Raw genomic sequence first — 22,910 nt, forward strand, 5'->3', positions numbered from 1 at the left:
ATAAGAGGAGTGCGGTAATAACTGTGATTAGAAGGGGACAACATAAAGTGGTATGACAGCAAAGTACAGCATAACTCCTCACAGAGGACTTGGGAAGGAATCATCTGGGTGGGTTTTCTGTCACTTGGTACTTTGTGTCTTAGGTTAAAAATTATTTAAAAATACAAATTTATTTCTCCCAGAGGAATAACTTTCACACAATATGGGTGATAATGTATTGACGAGTTCATTGGTCACTGATTTTCAATAGCATCTAAATAGGAAAAAGCTTTACATACTCTGATGAGGAATGTGCTTCATTTTTTTTAATGGAAGGCTAAAGCAAGTATAGAATCATAGTGATAACAAGGATGAATAGATTTAACTTACTAGCTGGCATCTCCCATAAATTTCCACTATGCATTGCCTACCAACTCACAGAGAATGAACAGGATAAGCCCAGCTCTCAAAAGGCTAAGAAGAGAAAAGGAGACAGTCAATGGAGACACTGACTAGATCTGATAGTTATGTGGCCCATGAAACACATTAAAATTTTTCTAAAAGATCAACATTTCAAAAGTTCTTCCCAAAAAAAACCCTCATGCTTTATTTTTTGCCTATTTCTTAGGAACTGTCAAGACTCTGTCACCTTTAAAACACAGCAACAGCTGTATGAACTTTGATAGAAGTTGATTCACAGTTTTACTTCCATTTTAAACTTAAAGGAACATCTGTTAAGATAGGAGTTTTCTGCCCATGTTTCAATCAAGTTGCACCATTTTTCTCTCTCAGCTTATGTGCATCACCATATTGAGATGGCTGAAAAGAAAAGCCTGGTGCCATAGTCATTGTTTTGAAGGATAGTTCCTGCAGAGCCTGCCATGTCATGTCATAATGGTCACATTCCAGAGCGAATAAGTCTATGTGATAAATAACACCTTGGCTCTTTTCCACATCATTTCTTTTGAAATGCATAGTGACTAAATTTAATAAGTTACATTCAATTAGGTAAATTTACTAAGAGGCTAACTTAAAATCCTTTTCCCCAGATGGTGAAGTGAATTGACATTTATGTTATAGCCAAACAAATAAAAAGTCCTTCAAGCAGTAAAAGTTTTATTTTGGTAGGAGTGGGGAGGGTGCTATTTTCTAAAGGGTATAGCTCAATCTTTTCTAAAATAACGACATTGCAGAGAAGATTAAAACATATAGCTTGACTATTTACATAAAAAAAATAAACATATTTTTGTTTTCAAATGTAGCTTCTGGAGCTATTGGGGCCAGGAGTGGGTTATTTTTCATGATATTTCCTCATGGTACATCTTGTCCTCCTCATAAGAAGAATTGCCTTTCTCCTATGACAGGGAAAGAGAAACATGAGCACTGAGCCAAAATTTCTCACGTTGACAGCAAGTATGACTTTTATGGGTGCTACAAGAATATGATCTATTCACTTGTTGCAGCTAGAAAAGATTTTGTAATTCATACCAGATTGTGAAAGGTCACCCTTACTCAGGTGAAACAGATGAGGGGAATTTGCATGTGCTTTGTGGGCACAGTATGAGTAACACGTATCTAGCCATGTGAACACTGTTCCGTATAGAAAGTTGTCAAACTGCTATATTCATCTATTGTCAATGCATATATGAGAATCCCGGAATTTAAAAGATCCAGCAGACTGTCTAATCATTTCATTTTGTATACAAAGAAATTCAGATTTGTAGAAGTTGTTCTTTTTTCAAATTCTATGCTGGAAATAAGGGCAAACACAAATATTAAAACCCAGAATTCTTGTTTTTTTTCATCTTTCCATTACACATTCATGACATATATTTATAGTCTATAAATATGGAGATTGCACGGTAAGTATAATAGGAAGGACATATATCTACCTTTCTCTGTCAAGAGAATGGCACAAAAATATATGAATGGGATATCTACTATACTGTCAAACAGGCTCACAGTACCTGACCTTTATCAAGTGCTTGTTATGTGCAAGGGTCTGTTCTAACTCCCTCACTCGTATTTACCCATTTATTCCTTGCAATAACCCACTCCAGTAAGTACTATAATTACCATTCCTTAGACTACAAACAGGGAGGGGCACACAGGCTTAATAACGTCCCCAAAACCACATGGCTTGAAAGTCATATCCAGGATGAAACTTAGGAGTTTGCAACTTTAAAGTGATGTACTGTACTCTCCTCATGACTTTGAAATAGATACCGAGAGTGACGACTTTTCTTTCCTTTGAAATCTACACTTGTGCACATTGGCTGAAGGTAACTGTCATCTCAGGTCTCTGGATTATACTATGCAGACAGGTACCTGTTTCCACTTTTGACTCATTATCCTATGTTAGTGAACCCTGACTAAAAAGGTTTGTGCCTCATTTTACCACTAATTTTAACATGGAACGTTAAAAAATATAAATTCATATTGACCATTAAAATGCCATTTAATCATTCAATCCATCATTATTTACTTACTGAGTCCCTGTTATGTCTAAGGATCAGTTTTAGTCTATGAGCAAAAACAAAGATTGCCCTGGTCCTTAAGGAGCTGGACAGCTGGGATACTTTGCCTGGTTTACATTTAAAAAAAATAAAATAAATTTGCCTCCAATAAAACTCTCTCTTTTTAGTGTATAGTTCTAGGAATTTGACAAATGCATAGAGTTTTGCTACCCCCACATAATCAGGATACATAACAATTCCATTACCTACCCTTGTGCTGATCCCTTGTAGTCTAGCCTTTCCACTGTCCCCACCCCCAGCAAACGCTGATCTATTCTCTAGTCCTACAGTTTTGCTTTTTCCAGACTGGCATATAAATGGAATTACAGAATATGTAGTATTTTGATTCTGGCTTCTTTCACTTAATGTACTTGTGATTTGTTGTGTGTATCCATGATTCATTCCTTTGTATTACTGAGTACTAATCCATCGTAGAGATGAACCATAGTTTCTTTACCCATTCACATTTGAAAGAGATTTGGATTCTCCCCCATTTTTGGTAATTATGTACAAATTTGCTATAAACATTCACATACAGATTTTGTGTTAACATCAAATTTCTCTTAGGTTAATTTCTCTTAGGTAAATGCTTAGAAGTGGGATTCCAGGGCCATAAAATAATTATCATTTTACCTTATAAGGAGCCACCAAACTGTTTGCCAAAGTGGGCAAAACATTTTGCACTCTCATCAACAAAGTATATGAGAGTTCCGATTTCTCCACATTTTCACAAGCTCTTGGTATTGATACGTTTTTGCTCCCCACCCCCAGCCATTCTAATAGGTGTGTGTGAGTGGTATCTCATTACAGTTCTAATGTAATGAATGATGATGGTAAGCATCTTTTCATACTCTGTTATCTCTCCTTATATCTTCTTTGGTGAAGTGTTGTTCAAATCTTTCACCAAATTTTATTGAGTTATTTTCATATTATTGGTCCATTCACTTTTTAACTCCCTCATTCATCACTGGCAATGACTAAATTCTTGAATGATTCTGCTTTGCTTGTCCCTATACTTGACCAAATATCAAAATCATCTAAGGAACTTGTTTAAAACAGTTTGTTGACCCTATGCAAGAGTTACTGAGTCAGAATCCTCAGAGGGTGATTCTCAGAAACTTAAAAAAAGTCTCCCTATGTTGAAATGCAAATTAATACCACGACATCATTATATTCCTAATAGCTAAAATAATAATTTTTTAAATGACAATATCAAATTCTGGTGAGGACATGGACAAGCCTTTCGGGAGGTTGAACGATATAAGTCAATAAATATCAAAGTCTTGCTGATTTTAATCTCACAATTTACAATGACTTCTTTCATCCAACACATAAAGTCACCTAGTCATATAGTGAGAGAAATGGAAAAGCTAAATACATTCACTTTCAATTTAATTTCATATACAAACTAACAAACAAACTTGGGTCCAGAGAAGTGAAGGAGAGAAAGCTAACTCTAGATTCCTATTGGTTTCTGAAGATTGCCCCATTTGTGTTTTCTCCTTTCCTATCCTCAAAACTACTTGATGCCATTAATTTCTGTTGAGACAGGAAGATTAAAGAGGTTGAATGTCTTCGAGCTTGAAACAAAGACTTCCTCTTTAATCACATGACTAAACACAGACTTTTTAAACTTTTTTTTCCCTTTTTATCCATTTTTCACTCTCCCTCACCATCTTTGAAAAATACTCATAATCTGTATGTCCTTTACAGAAAAGAAAAATGTTCAGATCATGTTGTGGTTAAATATTTGAATTGAATGCATCAGTGTGATGAGCACATATTTTCCATGTGTATTTTTAAATGATAAGCTCCTTGATGGGGATGACCGGAGAGAATGCAGCTCCTTAAGGCAGCTCGCATAAAACCAGTTGCAATTATGCTTCTTATCAAAGTTATGAAGATGGCTATAAAAGAATGAGTCACATTAAAAAGCAGTCAATATTTACTTCTCATGTTCATTAAGGCAAGAAATGTGAATTGAAAAACCACTGCTAAACATACTGATGATTGTAATTTCAGTAAATTTATGGACTAGCCTATCAGAGGGCTTATATATTTAGTAATGATTTTCATTCTGTGCTCATTATATGAAACTTTAAGTGATCAATGACCCTGGAATATTTTCCCAATTAAGCTGATACCAAGAAAATGATGAAAATGCGATGGCAGATATCTGGGGGCTAGGATATTATGAAGGAGTATTTTGGAAAGAAACAAAAGCTTTAGTAGTACAAGGCAACTGAAATCCTGAATGACTGAATCTATCCTTCAGAGCATATATTAATACCAGGGACTCAACTAATAAAGGCAGAGGATAGATCTGTAGGGCATGATCTGTGTTTAGGGATGGAGTCGGGGTACAGGGAAAGTATAAGAAAGTTACTCGTGTTAGATTTTTATTAGAGTTGATATGCCCGGGTCTCCTGACCTAGAAAGAAATCACTCTTGATTGTAAGGAAAGGCCTTGGTGATGTTAGTTATCTTGAAATTGGAGCTGGTTGTTCTAAATATTTAGTACCAAGCAGTGTCATTGAAGTACTTTAGCTTTTCCCAGCCACAATTTATTAGATATTTGAAATCCAAATGTTCCTCAGTCCCGCTCAAACCTATTTTTATCTCAGCTGATGTTGCAATTTTGTTCTTACAGACCTGTCAAAGACAATTTTTTTAGGGTTGCAGCATAATTTCAAGCTTTTTGTGTTATTTCTTACACCACCACATATTTTTTACTCTGAATCATATACTTTAACTGTTTGTCACATATGGGCTTTTTACAAGTCTGCACACCAGTCTTCTATTTATTCTGTCTCTGTGTTAACTTTACTCACAATATGATATGACTTTCTTTTTGTGTGTTTATAATGAGATAAATGTGCACATGCTAGATAGACAGACTTATACCATCAAATCGCTGCAATAATTTGTATTCTCATGTTACTGCTAAACTAACCATATTTGGTAAAAGCAGATATATTTGGAGAAAGCTGATTTTCTGTATTTGTTGACAGGATTCACTTAATATGTTGGTTTTCTAAAGAAAAAAAATGGCATATTGCCAACTGCTCTTCCCATTCCCCCAAACTGGTTTTCTAAATTTCCCTTCTTACATTATTTGGCATCTGTCACAAGTTGGCTTGTGCCCCACCCCCCAGTTCATATGTTGGAAGTCCTAATCCTGCAGTACCTCAGAATATAAACTTATTTGGAAATAATCATTCTGGATGTAATTAATTAAGCTGAAGTCATACTGGACCAGGACGGTTGCCTAGTTAAATATGACCGATGTCCTTATAAAAAGAATGCCATGTGAAGAGACAGACAAGCACGTTCAGGAGTGTGGCTCCTGAAAACTGAAGTTGCTCTCCCAAAAGCCAAGGAACTGCCAGAAACTAAGAGGACACCTAATTCTGGTCTTTCTCTCCAAACTTAAGAGGAAGCATGGACCGCAAACATCTTGATCCTGGGGACTTCTAGCCCCCAAAACCATTAGAATAAATTTCTATTGTTTAAGTCACTCAGTAATAGCAGTCCCAGCAAACTAATAAAGTATTTGTTCTTTTAAGATTTTATTTAATTATTCATAAGAGACAGAGAGAGAGAGAGAGGCAGAGACACAGGCAGAGAGAGAAGTACACTCCAAGCCGGGAGCCTGACGTGGGACTCAAACCCAGGAACTTGGATCACGACCTGAGCCAAAGGTAGACGCTCAACCACTGAGCCACCCAGGCGCCCCCTAATAGAGTATCTAACCAAGATTCCTATAGATGTCAAAAGATAGGAACCAACTCATCCACTTCTTCTTCCTGGCTATTCCATCACCTGGAGCTTTACCTGCTTTTCTCTGTGGTTTGGATATATGTGTAAATCCTTCTAACCCACCATGCAAACCTCTCTACCACTGCTCTTCATCCCATCTTCTCCTATCCAATTATATCCCTCTTTCTGAATGATTTGTCACCAATCTCTTAATCTCTGCTGAATCCTGTCCTTTGGCCCATAATTATGGCAAGGTGTTTGCCACAAGTGGGAGAGAGTGGCCAAGACTTGCTGCTTCTTTCTCGGCATTGAATGAAATCTGGCCTTCATCCTTTCTATCTATGGAAATTATTTTGCTAAATAGCAAAATAACAGTGGCCACATAACTATCTAGTAAAAAACATTATTAACTGTATTTTTACTATTTTTTATTCTTGGTGCAAAAACATATCACTAGTAGTATTTCTTTTATTTGTTTGTTTGTTTGTTTACAGTTACATGTAGAAATACGGGGCCTTGAGCTCTACTACAGCCTTGAGCTTTCCTTTGTGGAGGACGTGGAAGCTGTTCCACGTTCCACTTCATGGTACAGGGCCCATCTGGGGCCATCTCTCCATTCAGTGAGAAGTGGGTGAGACATAGGCAGCAGAGATTTAGGAGATAGAAACCTTCGTGCTAGCCACTCCTTTTTCCTATTCTCTCAGTTGCTGGCTGACTGATGACAGCTTTTTAAAATTTAACACTATTCAGCATAGACTCCGTCTACTATTCTCCTTGAAGACAACCATCTTATCTACCTTCCTGAAACCACGAGTGCAGGATTCTCTCCTCTGATGGCTGCTCCACTGTTTAAATGATTTAATTTTTGTTCCTCATTCTTACATCAATGGTTGTCCATCTTTCTTAGGTGCATATAAAAATCTCTTAGTTCCCTCAACTATGAGATTCTATCACCATCATAGGCCACTGAGAATCATTAATATCCCCAGACCAAGATATAGTCCAATTTAATTCCTATAATTTGTATGACAATTCTTTGTTTTGAAATATAACTTATTATAATACTGAATAGGATTGTTTAAACTATACTCTTTCAGAAACTGGATATCTGCCTGCATTCCTCATCCTAAATTTGTCTTAAAATGTCAGCCCTTTTAATTCTATTCTTAATTTTTTATTGTTCTCCATTGTCTTTCTCTACTTCCAGACATCAATCATTACTTGTATACCTATAACTTCTTTGGCAGGATACATTGTTTTCCTCCTAGAATGCTTTCATCTCCCCCCACCCACTCTCACATACCTCTTTTCTGTCAAAGCAAGGATTCTTCATCCAAGTAGTTAAATAACCAAAAAAACTCAGACTTAATCCAAGTTGATGCAACACAATCTAAACCAATCCTGGTTGTGTCAGTGACCTTCTAGGAACTCATTTAGGAAGGAAGAAGTATCCCAGTCATTGTCAATGAGATGAGATCTCCTTTTTGAAGGCACTGAAGACTTCCCACTAATAAAGTCAAACAGCAGAGTAAAATTATTGGAACATCTGGTGCTGAATGAAGTAAGGTAGGTGTCCCAACTTAAAACATCTAATTCTAAAATAATTACTCTTTTTATTGTTAAAACCATTCTATCTATCTGTCACTAGGAGCCAAAAGCTACTATTCATCCATGGTACTTTCACTTGAGTTCCAGAATCAGATTTTCAAATATTCATTTTTCCAGTTTGATCTAGATATATCCCAGGGACCTCAAATATAACTTGATCAAAAAAGAACTCATTTTGTTCCAGGAACTCAACCTCACATTCTGCTTGAGTTTGGTTTTGGTGGGGTTTTTTGAAATTATAGTTATAATGTCCCCAAATCTAGGTCAGGAACTTGGAATCATCTCTACCTCCCTTACACTGCACCTTCCAAGTGTCCACTAAGTCCTGATGGTTCTACACACAAAACATCTCTCAAAACATCTCTCAAATCTACCCTCTTTTCCATAGTCTTTTTACCTGGAATGTTTGTGTTTCCTTGCCACCCAATTGTTGTTTATCTAATCAACTCTGCACATTGTTTTCACAGTTATGCTTCCAAAACATTGGCAGTTTTAAAAAAAGTATTTGTAAAATATTATTAAGACATATTTTTCTGTTGTTTTTTGAAATATTCTTAATGCTATAATATCCAATTTGCTTATTAATCTGCCTTTTGCTTAATCTTTAAACATATTCATACCTATTCTAGCTAAAGCTGTCTCTTACTCATTCCTTCAAATATGTTGTGAGAATATGTTTTTTTTATTTGTACTGTTTCCTCCGTACATAATGTTTTCTTTTCTCTTGAGTTGACAAAATCCACCTTCAGTGGCACCTCCTCTTTAAACATTATGGGGCCTACGCTACCTAGAATTAGAATTAAACATCCTTCGGGGAAGGATTTTTTAGTTCATATTACAAGTGTATCACGTATCATTTGTATTTTGGTTTTTAAGTGATTAATTATTGTATTTCAAATGGCCTTGAACTGAATAACTTTGCTAGCTCCTAAACAGATACTAGGATCTTCATTATTCAAATAATAAATGATTCAAAAAGTCTTTCTTTACATTTAGAAATCTATGAAACAATAAGTGAACTTACTATAATCTTAATCAATAATATTCAATATTCATAAAGGGTGCCACACATACTATAATAATAGTAGAATAGGGAATATGTCAAATTATCAAAGTAACTATAAACTTATTGGAGCCTAGCAAATAATAGCCCTTCAGTTACTGTTTTTTAAATGAATTCTGGAAGAGTACATCATATTTTTGAAAAGCTACAAAATTATGAAAATAAACCGTTATTGGTAGAATAAGAATATTCAATATAGAAATGCAATTAAGCAACCGTGGATGAACAAAGACCGAAACCTCATTCCATTCACTTACCAATCATTTAAAACAGGTAGGGTACACTGTACTGCCCCTTTCCAGTGACATAATTAATGCCACCTTAAGCCCAAACCAAGTTTACAGATAAGATTCAACACTTCTTTTTTATATCCATTTTCTTTGGTTTGATTTATTTTTGGAACAAAAACGTCTCAGTTACATATTAGTTGGAATCAGTTTCTTTGTATGGTGTGGCAGGACACCCTTAATGGCTTCCTCCTCTCCTATGGGCACTGGAGCAGGTGCAACATTGAGAACCACGTGGCGATCCTCCAGCCACTTTAAGGAATTTTCCCAGCACAGGTGGTTCTAAAATTTGGCTGCTCATCAAAATCACTGGTGGAGCTTTAAAGAAATACAGTTGCCTGGGCCTTAATTATCAAGAGAAGTTGATTTCAGTATTTCTGAGTAACAGAGCCCGCTCATTATTTTTTTTAAAGGTTTGAAGAATTGCTACTTTATTTTTATTATTTTTTTTATTTGTTTTTATTTATGATAGTCACACAGAGAGAGAGAGAGAGAGAGAGAGAGAGAGAGAGGCAGAGACATAGGCAGAGGGAGAAGCAGGCTCCATGCACCGGGAGCCCGACGTGGGATTCGATCCCAGGTCTCCAGGATCGTGCCCTGGGCCAAAGGCAGGCGCCAAACCGCTGCGCCACCCAGGGATCCCTCATTATTTTTTTTTAAAAGTCTTTACAGATAACTCTAATGTGTAGCTTGAGTTGAGAACCACTGTTACACTTAACCTTTACATCCTCATGTTCTTTTAGAAGTCACCTTCCTTTATTCTAATTATGTGGTCAGAATATGCCCCATGGCTTATGGGTTTTTTTTCTACGATTCACAGTTCAGTAGAGTTGTTTTGGTGAGAATTTCATCTTTGGATTTTGTCTCTTAACTTTCCTTTAACTCCTTGATCTGCAACCTATAAGCCAATTGCACTTTTTCTCCCAATAATTCCCAACTAATACTGCATCGTCCTGCGGACACTGTACCAGAACATCCTTTAATATCCCCTTTCCAGTCTGCCCAATCAGGAACAAAGATGTTGACCATACAACCCTTCAAAATTTATTATTTTCCTGCTTAGGGACTGCTTGATGTGATCTGTCATCAGGGAGAAACCCAAGCTTTTTATAGCCCATTTAAGAATAAGAAAGTCATTTCAGCCATTGACAATTTAAAACATAATTCTCAGTTAATAAGGATAGATCTAGTCGAGAGGCTCAATCTTATAAAAAGACATTTTTTAAAAGATTTTATCTATCTATCTATCCATCTATCTATCATCTATCTTTTTCTGTATTTGAGAGAGAGAGAGAGAACAAGCAGTGGAGTGGCAGGTAGAGGGAGAGGAGAAACAGGCTTCCTGCTGAGCAAGGAGCCCGATGTGGGGCTGGGTCCCAGGACCCCGGGATCATAACATGAGCCAGAGGCAGACGTTTAACCAACTAAGCCTCCCAGGTGCCCAAGAAGACATTTCTGAAGAATTGCATATTTCTTTTTTATCTTCTTTGATATTTGATTTCTAAATACTAGATATATGAATTTTTCTTTATCCACCATTTTGAATGCCTAATTCTTTTTATTATTATACCCAATGGCAGTATGGTATGAAGTCTAAAAGAGTAGGAAAAAAAAAAAAAAAAAGCTTTACTGTTTTAAAATTCTCAAAATTGTCATCAACAAAGAAAATGTTAGAGAAGTACGTTTTCCCTACAATCTTCTTATAAGTTAAAATGTGTTTCACATTTTATATATCAAATTTTCTTTCACCAAGGTAATAACAGTTAAATTTAAAATGGACACAGCTGTTTTCATGGGTTAATTGTAGAACTTGTACATTTTCACAGGAACCATATACATATCCCAGACCTTGGCAGAGTCCTTGATACATGTTTAATCACACAGACTCAAGAGTGGTGAATTCACCAAGCATTTCATATGGTCATGTTTTCTTAATAAAAAAGATTAAGATTCCTAACCCATTGTGATACTTCTATTGTATGTTCTGCAATACAGACAGATTGGCACTACGTAGTTTCACAGATTTTTTTTGTTTAAATGTAAGGACGCATTCATACTCACAAAGGATTTGCTAACTTGGCACTGATGATGGGTCATACAGAGTACTATATGTATCTATGACATGGATGAGAAAAAGAAAGACTCATTAAGGCTGATAGTCATCTGACTTTTCCTTTTCTTTCTTTGTTCATGTTCACAAATGCCCCAAATGGAGGAATACTCAAAACAAACACAGGAACAAAACCACAGAGCTATTTTGAATTCTGTATTCCAGGAGAAAAATGACAAAGAGAAGATTTATTTTGGATTCACTTCCATACTGCTCTCTCTTTCTGAAAGCCTGGCTGTCCAAGTTCATCCAGAGTAGTGGTTTCGGCCACTAGCATACCCTCTGGGGAATGCTGGGAAATGAGTTACATAGACTGAACACCATCCACATTGTGCTGTTTGTAAGTCTGGTTGAGAACTAAATAAGGACAGGGGCACAGCTGCAGACACACAGCAGGTAGAAAATCACTTAAAAGATAATGAAAAGTAGCAGGAGAAGGAGTTTGGAGGGAAAGAAAAAGTTCAGCACCTGGGGTGAAACCCTGGAGCGACAACGTAGGCCTGGGAAGGAGGCACAACCCTTAAAATTCTACTTCGAAATCCCCAATCTGGAAAAAGCAGGAGCTACAGAATATTACTTATAATTAAAAGATGGTGGAATTTGGCCCAGAGGAAATGACACTGCACTCTGAATGCACACAGCCAGCTTCAGGTTCTAGTCAGTTACTGACTCCTAAGTGACTTTAAGGAAATTGCTTACCCTCTTTGGAACTATCCTTAAAGTGACAATGGCAGACTACAAGTGCCAATGATGCATTTCCTTTGGTTCTGAAAGCTTATAAATTCTAAGTATAAACAGTTTTTAAGAGCTATGCAAAGAACATCAGACATTTATTAAATACCCACAGGCTTTCAACAGAAAACAGTGGCCACATCCATTTCCTGTGCAGCATCCCTAAGCATTGGTGGGAGCTCCTGGATTGTTCCACGTCAGTGAGAGAAGGCGCCACCTAATGAGGCAGACACCATGCATCTGGAGTGCTCTTATGTTTGACTGGTACTCATTTTCTAGTAGTTTTTACCCCTGTATCTAGTTCTATCCCCAAGATAATTTAAAGGAAATAAATTTCCTCTTTAATTATTTAAAACGGCATTTTGATCTCTAAGTTTTATCACATCTAGGTTATGAACATTCTTGTTTCCCTTCGGTTATTGCTCATTTACATGATGTCAGAGCTTGAAAAGCAAAAGGATTGCTGACTTCTAAACAGGCTTAAGCTGTCAGTATCTGTTTTAAATGTGTTATCCTGAATGCAATGAATGACACAGGTACCCCAAATTCTAAATAATCCCATATGATTAGTATTAACGATGACACAGGAAACTTTAGCTTCTAAGGACAGATGCTAACAAACTTAAAAGCATATGAGATTGAACTATATTAACTGCTGATACCTGATGCCTGCAAATCTCACGGATATTGATTATACAAAACAAAACAGAATAAAACAAAACAGCAATCACAATACTCAATAGTTATGGGGTCAGGCCTTATACTAAGGCCCTCTCCTAATTTACATCATTCAATGGAAACTGGCAATTGGACAAAACAGATCATTCTCACTTATTATGGAAGGACTGGTTCTTAGAGAGACAGCCCTCTGCTCTGCACGAAGGCAAGTCTGGAGTTTAATTTACTATGTACATCATCCTTTCCCTATGATCTACAATTCTGTGCCTATCAAAACCATCTGTCATCCTTTGTGCCCTTGTCAGTTGGGTGAAACCACCCAGTAATATCCCATTTCTCCTTAGCTGCACATATTTCCTCTCTATCTTTCACTTAGGTGAGATGTAGTTTCTTTTTTTTTTTCTTTCCAGTTTTGGTATTCATCTGATATTTACATGCTGGACAGTAGAAAAGACTCAAGTGTAGCCTTGCTAACAAGATGCTATGAAAAGTCTAAGTCAATTGCTGTTTTATCCTTGGTCATTTACACAGACTTTGTGTCCCAATATCCCGAGAGCCCACAAGAAGAAATGATTTATGTCTGGAGACTTCTATGCAACATTTCTGATGCAAGCAATGATTAGCAGGCATACTTTCTTCCCTCTCTCAGTACTTTCCTGGCATCTCATCAAGAAAAGTGAGTTTTTAGCCATGGAGGTAAAAACTTTAACTGGGAATGATTATAAAATGTGCAGTCCTTGGAAGTTTTTCCATGTTAATAGCCTTAGTTAAAATGTACCTCAGTGGGCCAAGATGGAAGCAACCATGGATGTCTCTTCTACATTGCAAATTAGCATCGTAATACCAATGAAATCTCTACATCCTGTGATCTTCTGAGTCACATCAATCTCCTTCATCCCTATATTTTCTTAGAACTCCAGAGAATGTACTGTGACGCACATATGTGTATAAATGACAGATTGGGGGTACCGGAAACACTAGTTTAGAGGTTCTGGCCCTGAATAAAAGAATAGAATAGGTGCTAAGGAACACTGGTTGTTTTATAATACTCAGATTAAAAGAGAGTCAGTAAGTAGAACCTTTATCCACACAGACGAAACAGAATTCCTGGGGCTTGGGGGGGCTGTTGTATATGCATGGTAGTGCATGTCTGATGGCATATATCAGAGTACTTCAATGTGGTGATGACAAGTGGGTCAGGCAAAAGATTAGTGAGTGGGTCAGCGAAAATGTGCTTTTATAAATTTGAATTTAGCTACTTTATATTTGATTGCTTCCATCTGTTATGCATTGTATTCACTATTCCTCATTGTGTTGTATATCTAGAAATGGTAAAAATATTTTAAGTCATTACTAAAATTTTTGAGAATACTTGATTAAAGCCAAGGATATAGGATGATCCTATAGATTTCTGTCAGTCAAACAGCATTTTCAAAAAACTTGCTATTCAACCAGTTATAAAACTCAGCTAATTCTTTCTTTCCATAGTTCCTCCTTGTGGGCAATTGGGATCCATTAAATTAATTGTTAATATGAAGATAATGCAATTGATATAGTGTATCTTCCTCAATACTGATTCTTCTCCCCAGAGTACTTTAGTACCATAAAAATGAAATGAGATTGGAGTAGAATGTATTTTTATTTGTTTATACATTTGGTGAACACAATTTGTTTTCTAGTGATTGACTTCTTTTTTTTAATAATGTGGCAGCCATCTACTTAACAATCTTTTTAAATGTTTGCCCAGAAATAATGTTAAGCTTATATTTTTCACTTTTTAAACATCAGAAATTGTTTTTTAAACATCAGAAAATTTCTTTTTAGTGTCTTCTTCTATGTCTTCTGTTTGTTACCATTCTGCAAAGAATAAGAGGGTTCTAAAGTAACATTTACATGTCCTGGGTGGTAAATTTATTCTGAAGAAAAGGCTTGAAATCATTTAGAGGAATTCTGTTTTTATATAATTTCCTTATCTCTTTTTTAGTTCAATTTCCTCATGGGTATTTGTTCTGCCTTTACCATATGAAAACATATTCTCTTTAATAGAGATGAAAACAAAATAGGCCAGAAACAGTTATGGGTTATCCTATGGAATCAAAGGGACACAGTCTTAAATCTAGTATAAAAAATGCACAGTAGAAGTTCTGGGAATTTTTTTAATAACCCAATAAGTGTCTTCTGAAAACAAGATAAAAAAATTAACAAAACAAAGTTTTCATTAAATAGCCTCTGCCTATGAGTGATTCACGGTCTAAGAAAATGCCAATCACATTTACAAAGAAAGTAAATGATTGAACTATTTAGCTTGGCAGTCAAATGAGTTAGATCTATTATTATTCTTTCTTTTCTCTTCCAAATGAATTGACTTGCATTTTAGCTGATTGACAGTCAAGACATATATGATGGAGGTAAAGGAATTTTTAGTTGTTTAACTGAAAAGACTTAAATCCAAAGATTTTAGTGAGTGCCTACAACCTTAAGCACCCTTCGTTAATCTCTCTGATGCTACCATCTATGCAGCATCCAGTAAGAGACATCTACAAACTTCCATATTTCAAAAATTAGATGAGCACTTCCGCTGAGATACTTCCTTAGCTTGCGACAATGTATTGTGAATGTCATAAAGTCAATGACAAGTTTTGTCTTCCTGATTCACTTTCTTCCTGGATTATATTTACTTTTGTAGTTGAATTTGAATGCTTTTGGTTAGGACTGTATCTTTGAAAGAGAGAAAAGTTGTGACTTGCCTCTGGATAGAGGATCCCAGATCTGTCAGTGACAAGGAAGCCATTATATAAAAGCTCAGAGAAGTAGCTGGTCACTCCAAAGGCACAGTCATATCTGGCTAGTAAGCTATGTGGCAGCTGAATCAAGTTATGTTACCAAAACAAGTTTTTATTGGAATAAACATAGAGAAGAGGTAGAAAGAAAAGCTATTAGGTAGAAAGTGTACCACATGAAAAAGTATATCACAATAGCCAAAAATGGAAAGGGTAATGATATTAGTGGAGGCAATAATTTTTGAAAAACAAATCCCAGGTATGTAAAACAAAACACAAGAAAACAAAATTCCACTTTTGGTTTTATCTTTTCATTTGGCTACTTTTAAATCCAAAGAAATTATTTTCTAAACAAATATTTTGTGTCTTGATGTAGACTAAACTCTATAGGAACTGACGCACTCTTAAGAATTTTCAGGATGAACTTTCGTTGTGTTGGCTCGTACTGCAAGTATTCTAATTTTCCGTAACACAGCCCACTGGGGAGTGGGGAAGATAAATCCTGAAATTCATTGCAAGAAGATACCAAATCCAAGAGTTTATTTTTGCAAAGATACTATGTGGGTTTTAAATTATATAGTCTCCAAAATGTCTCAGTACAATTTTTAAATTTAAAACTTACATATTACACATATTTTAAATTTATGGAAACATGAATCTAAATTAAAATTAGTCTGCACAATTATTCTGCTCCTCATTGTGGGGGGGTGGAGAAGATGGTAATTGTTCTCAGTATGGTAAAATAAACAGAGAATTATTAAATATGGGGGTGTAACTTCAAAGTAAATGGTAAAAAAGAATATTGTACTTGAGCATTTTTCCTGTAGTTTTGTCGATAGTTGGTTTCTTCTGCATATTGTGTGCTGTAAGCTAGCCACATGAAATAAATGACTTTGGCCTTAAGTGAATGCTACTGTCTACAGTACATCATAACCCTGGCCTGCTGATAATAAGCCTTACTTGGCAGTAATCTACATCCAGTGGCATTTGGAAAACTGCAATAATGACGATGAAATTAAAACCCCAGAATTTAAGTAGCACATAGGTCAGTGTGCTATAAAAATGTAGGTAAGAATAATAATGACCTCTAAAATGTTTGTGTTCATTGGTGAAGGCTGAGCTAATTAGGACAGGAAGTTGAAATATATTATTTCTTTTCTGATTGTTCCAAATAGTATGGACTGGAATAAACATAAGCAAATGCAGAAGTTCTGTCCTCTTGAAGCAATAATATACACAATAATTCCATATTTTCATCTCTATACCTTTTGTCCTCTACTGCCCTAGGTGGTTCTTAATTAAGCCCTTTTTTGATTTAAGGGTTTGTTACTAGCGATAATAAAAATTGGGCAATGTTTCTTCAACAATCCTGGCTAGGATTACCTTAGCTATATATACTAGTTCCAGAATAGCCTTTCTCAATCTATAGCTATAATGTGTCTGCTTTAGTAAAAATATTAGAATATGTTGACCTAGTCACCTAATTCTACCCAAACTCCCATGATTTGGAGTTAGTCATGTGGAAATTCATCCAGGGAAGGGAGACTCTAGTTCCTTTTTCTGTTCTTTTTTTAAGATTTATTTATTTGAGAAAGAGAGAGAAAGAGAGCCAGGGGAGAGGCAGAGGGATAGGGAGAGAGAGAGAAAATCTTAAGCAGACTTCATGCTTACCATGGAGCTGGACAAGCAGCTGGGTCTTATGATCATGACCTGAGCCAAAATCAAGAGTCAGATGCTCAACCAACTGAGCCACCCAGGCGCCCCTTTCCTTTTCTATGTGCCCATGCAGAAAGGGGCTGCCATGTCTTTTATTTTAGTTGAATGGTGCATTAACAAAGTTAAGCAAGTGCCTTCATTCCAAGATTCCTCATTCATTTCTCTAGTACTGTGATCTTTCAAGGGGGAGTTGATATAATTACTGCACATATCAACTAATTTCATAACCTACCATTTTCACTGTCTTTAGGGACACTATTATTCCATGGAATCCAACTTGGGAAACATTGGACGAGTGATAAGACAGTTTTTATTTATCTCTGCCTACTCTTAATCTACTCCCTGAGTGGAGGGCAGAAGCTCAACCACTGAGCCACCCACGCATCCCACTGTACTCAAATTCTTAATGCAAAGAATAATTCCCACTTTTTCAAGTCCATCATTATTAAAATCACTTCCTTTAATTTCCCACTTTTTCAAGTCCATCATTATTAAAATCACTTCCTTTAATTTCCTGTGGTATGACAGTAATGGCCATAGGTGGCCTTTGATCATCTTTTAGAACTAAATGACAACTTGAACTTTTAATCAAAGCTGACATATGATTTTACATAGAAAACAACAACACCAACAACGAAAACTTCCCTATCTTTAGGACAGCGGGATGGATAGATCTGAAGAATTTAAAACAGAAACACTAGGTGATTTATATACTGGATGTCAGCTGGACAGTTAGGAGACATCAAATAAGTAAGAGAGAGAGAGCATATATTGTCACTTTATTTGGCACCCTATCAACCAAAATTATTAACTGTTTCATTGACCAACTCTATTTTTTTTCTTTAAAAATCAGTTTCCAGTACATTTTTCAACAGCTCAATGACTTTATGTCTTCACTCCAGAAGGTATGAAATAGCATACAGGTGTACAGTTATGTACTCACTAAGATCTTTTCGTTACAATAATTAGCTTTTTATTCTTTCAAGTCCTCCCTACTACTGACATTCAAATGGCAAAGAGGACTAATTCTGCAGGGTCATATTGTACCATTCAGGCATATGGAAAATAAAGAATGCACTTTAGATCTAAAGGGCCTGCCATACAGCAGATACTTAAGAAATATTTTGAATAAATAAGTTCTAATATTTATAGACTTCTCTAATCTCAAAAAGTTGTGATTTAACTAGCTCACTGGTATCTCTGTTTGGAGGTATTTTTGTTTCCCAAATATGCATGCTCATCTGAGCTGTATTTTTCATCTTCAATATTATGTTACATTATACATATGTCTATCACAATTTTGCTTTGTCACTATTAGAGAACAAATGTTAAACATGATTTTTATCATGATTTTATACTTGGGTTCGTTATTTAGAAATTGACAAACAGGGATCCCTGGGTGGCGCAGCGGTTTGGCGCCTGCCTTTGGCCCAGGGCGCGATCCTGGAGACCCGGGATCGAATCCCACATCGGGCTCCCGGTGCATGGAGCCTGCTTCTCCCTCTGCCTATGTCTCTGCCTCTCTCTCTCTCTCTCTCTCTCTCTCTCTGTATGACTATCATAAATAAATAAAAATTAAAAAAAAAAGAAATTGACAAACAATCTTTTCTCGCTAATACTACAAGACATTACAACCCCTTTCCTTTGTATAGACATTAAAAAAGAAGTTATATTCATCCAGCTATGGGTCAATTTTCAGAGTGATAGGTCAGAGACCCAGGCAATATAATTAGTTCACAAAGCAAAGCAAAATATGACTTGGTCCATGTTGCATATTCTAGAAATAAACTGGCTGGTACCTGCTTCTTTAGGCAACCAATCCACCCATATAATTTAGTACAATGATCTGTTTCAGAGTTTGAGCTAAGCTTTGCATGCTCCTCCTATAGAGCACTGAGATATGCACACAGTGAGCTTCTGAAAAAGGTCTGAGAATGATGAAACACTTACATGTACTAAGTAATTTGATAAATACATACATGCTAGCAATTTCAATTATTTTATATGACATAAACCCAACTTTAACAGAGTAATTTTTCAACAAGCAAATTTTTTCCAGACTACAAAATCAAAATCCCCAGGGACATTCATCAATTCTATTTTTTCTCCTCATGACTATTTTCTCCTATACCCTAAGTCATAAAAAGACATCAAGGGGCACCTGATACAAAAACTCATAATTATCATGAAAATGTAACGTTTAACAGAAAGGAGATTTCAAACTGATAATATCTCTTTTAAGTTTGACCCATTTTACTTCTTTCTTGGGCATACAGACACATGCTAATATTTTTACCATGCTAAATATAAAAATACCTGAGAGTAGCTGGATGGAGTCAGTTTTCATTAGGTAACCTTTTAGTTTCTCCATCTCTGTATGGATTGACTTATATAAAAAGTAAGAAAAAGTTAAATGAGTTCTCTTTAAATGTAACTTCCTTTTTGAAACTATGCATATAACACCATGTATTTTAGTTTTCAAGATTTCTGACATTCTGTAAATGCAAATATACATTTTCTACATTACAATATTACCCAAGGAAAAAAACAACAAAAAAGGAAGTGACTGTGTAGGAGTAAATAGGAATAGAACAGTCTTAGGACTGTACCATTCCCATAGTGCTTTAGGACTGTCTGTCAAATTTCTACTTTAAATTGCTTCTATTCCTATATATTTCATAAAATTGGGTGGGAATTGAATCTTAATTTCTCATTTTAAAAATTTACTTACCCCATCATCATCATGCTTGCTTTTCACGGAAAGACTCTCATTCCAATTGCAATATTATGATAAAACAATATATTTGTTTTTATCAAATTGGATAATTTTTTAAATAGCATTAACTAGCATTTATAGTCAAAATTTCTCCTTTATATACATTGGTTTTTTATTTTTATTTTTTTAAAGATTTTTATTTATTCATTCACGAGAGACACAGAGAGAGGCAAAGACATAGGCAGAGGGAGAAGCAGGCTCTTTGCAGGGAGCCCGATGTGGGACTCGATCCCAGGACCTGAGGGGACCACTCCCTGAGCTGAAGGCAGAGGCTCAATTGCTTAGCCATGCAGGCGTCCCTTTTATATAGATTGTTGAAGGAAAAAGATTAGGTATGCAATTAGTGATCACCAGGATTCTGCTTATGTTTACTTTATTTGGCCAACGTAAATAAACTTAATTCTTTTGAAACTATTATAATCTCTGACGAGAGTAATATTTAATAATAGATCATATTTAACACATATCTTGCTTACTGTATGTCATCTCTAACTTTTATTTATTTATTTTTCTAACTTTTAAACAACCCACAAGCACGATCTAATTGTTTTCATTCTCCAAAAGGGTTAGCAGCTTTTCAGAGACAGTCTGTCACTTGCCCAAGGCCACATAGTCAGTAAATGTCAAGCCTGGGATTTGAGCCTTCATCTCTTTGGCAACAAAGTCCACACTTGAGGAAAGGAAATTAAAAGTATGGAACACATGTTGACATTTATCATATGAATACTAATGGAATCCATCTTCTGCTTTGAAATCATTCAAAGTGAAATATGGAAAAAACAGAAGGCCACTACTTAGGGTAGTAATAGAATTATTTGCTTCCATTTCACAGTATTTCTTAAATAGACAAGTTGTAAAGCAGGGCCATAACTGATAGCATAAACGGAGAAACAAAAAGAAGAGTAACTACTGCATGACTTCTAATCTCACTTTCCCCTGCATTATGTTAAGAAAACCGGACAGGAGATTTGTAATGTTGAGTCCCAACAAAGAAGTCGAACGTTGCACTGATTATTTCTAGAATGTCGCATCAGTCAAGAAAGGGCAGAAAGAAGTATGCATGGTGTTCATGGTTCTTAGCGTCCCGCTATTACACAGGTCCCCTTTCCTGCCTCTTCAGCCACTCCTATTGAAAGTTCACATGTATAGACATGAATTTCTTTCTCTTTTCTGTGCTGGGGCAGTTTCTGTAAGACATATTAAAAGCATGCGATCGTATTTATCCAAGTAATGACTAACAGAACAATAAAAGAACTTCTGGACTCTGGGCCATTCCAGCGTCAACATTTGGACTACCACGGATGACTTCAGCATTCTGAGCAAAACACTATGGTGTCAGGACTATAAAATGTTACCACTAAAATTGGTTTAAACTGGCAAATAACACAGTCCCTTGGACTCTTCCTTTTAGAGGCACCATGCCCAGAAGGGGTAATGGGAATGGAGCTTGTTCTACTACACAGACTGACTTTCTCTCTAGTAAAAATGAAAGTTTCAGGTGAGGGAGGAAAACAACACAGTTAATTGTATGTAATTTGCTAAGTAAACAAAAATAGAAAATATTATAAAGTTGCCCTAAAAAAGTCCTGGCAGGTTATAGGCACTCAAAAACTCTTTGATCACTGAATTAACAGATAATTAACATAATGCAGTGTTTCCCCTTTTGTTAGTTCCCATTAGCTTAAGGAACCCTGATGTCCTACCAGAATTCAATAAACTCTCCTTTGCATTCATCTTACAAAAGTAGGCACTATCTCTAAAGTTTGTCTCTATTTTTTTTTTGGCTTGTTGAGAAAAGGAATCTAGCAATTATTGAACACTGTCTCATTTTCATACATTGGGAATATGCCATTTTATATCTCCCCGTATTTCAGATTGTAAAAGTGGAGCTCTTATGGATTAACTAACATGCTTAGCATCACAGTTATAACTAGCAGAGTAGGGATTCAAACCTAAGCATCTTACACTAAACAAAGGGCTCTTTTCACTCTATTCAATACCTCAAATATTAAGTTTGGTATGGAGATTAATCATTTTTAGCCTAAATCTTAACTATACAAATTGCTAAACTTAAGTCAGAGCTGTCTTACACAGTTATAGAGGCCATGCAGGCTCAACCCTCGAGAGGTAACATTTAATTGTTGTCTATGAAAAATCTATTCCCTAGAGTTGTACAGGATCTGACGTTAGGATCACCAGTATATTGACTAACTCTCTATACTTGGTTTAAATGTTGTGATGTAAAATAAAATCAAAACTCCTATAAAAGGCTGCAGTACACATACTTCAATGGAAAAAAAAGGTTGGGTTTCTTGATAGAAAAAGGATTCATTCAGAAGATCTGTAGCAGTTCTAGCTCGGCTTGTTGGGAATTCTGTTATATGTTTAGCTTTCATCAATTCCTTGGAGTAAAATGACCAACTTAAGAATGTTATATGGTGGTTTTCAGGATCCAATGGCATGAAATGAGCTTATATATCATAAAGGGCTTTGATAGAGACTGGCTAGGTGTTCACAAACCATTTCCCCTCACTCTCTGGATAGAAAGCTTCACTCTATCACCCCAATTTTCCTGTTTAGATGTGGCAATCTGAATGAGTTCTGGCCTATTAATTGTGAATAGAAGTGGCAGAGGACATCTCTAAAAGGGCCTGGAAAAACATACTGTGAAATGCTCTGCTCTGCTCCATCATCTACAGCAGAGAATCCAGGACAATGCCAAGGCCCTGTGGACAAGAGCTATAGAAGCCCCTGGCACCCCCAGAGTCTACAGGAGACGAACGAGTTAGACAATAAACAGGTGTTTATTACGCCAAGTAACTGACATCTGGGGGTTCTTTGTTATAATAATTTTCCACTCTGAGGAAATAATCTAAGCCTTATGTAAATGTGAGGAAGGTTTTTCT

General features: G+C 36.0%; 1 protein-coding gene and 1 long non-coding RNA gene across 10 annotated transcripts in view; both read right to left on the reverse strand.

The window, feature by feature from the left end:
- Nucleotides 1–22,910, reverse strand: part of LRP1B (LDL receptor related protein 1B) — a 1,828,472-nt gene that overhangs the window by 1,722,393 nt on the left and 83,169 nt on the right. The window lies entirely within an intron of this gene.
- LOC144291979 (uncharacterized) overlaps nt 1,118–22,910 on the reverse strand; it is a 29,196-nt gene continuing 7,403 nt past the window's right edge. Inside the window, exons 4-5 of one of the 2 annotated variants that reach the window (XR_013359518.1) lie at nt 19,545–19,614; nt 1,118–1,334 (exon numbers count right to left, since the gene is read on the reverse strand). This is a non-coding gene — a long non-coding RNA (uncharacterized LOC144291979). Of the gene's footprint in view, nt 1,335–17,183; nt 17,223–19,544; nt 19,615–22,910 lie in introns of those variants that run through there. The other variant, XR_013359519.1, reaches the window with a different exon arrangement.

The sequence above is a fragment of the Canis aureus genome, chromosome 20 (assembly GCF_053574225.1).
Source record: "Canis aureus isolate CA01 chromosome 20, VMU_Caureus_v.1.0, whole genome shotgun sequence".
Taxonomy (NCBI): domain Eukaryota; kingdom Metazoa; phylum Chordata; class Mammalia; order Carnivora; family Canidae; genus Canis; species Canis aureus.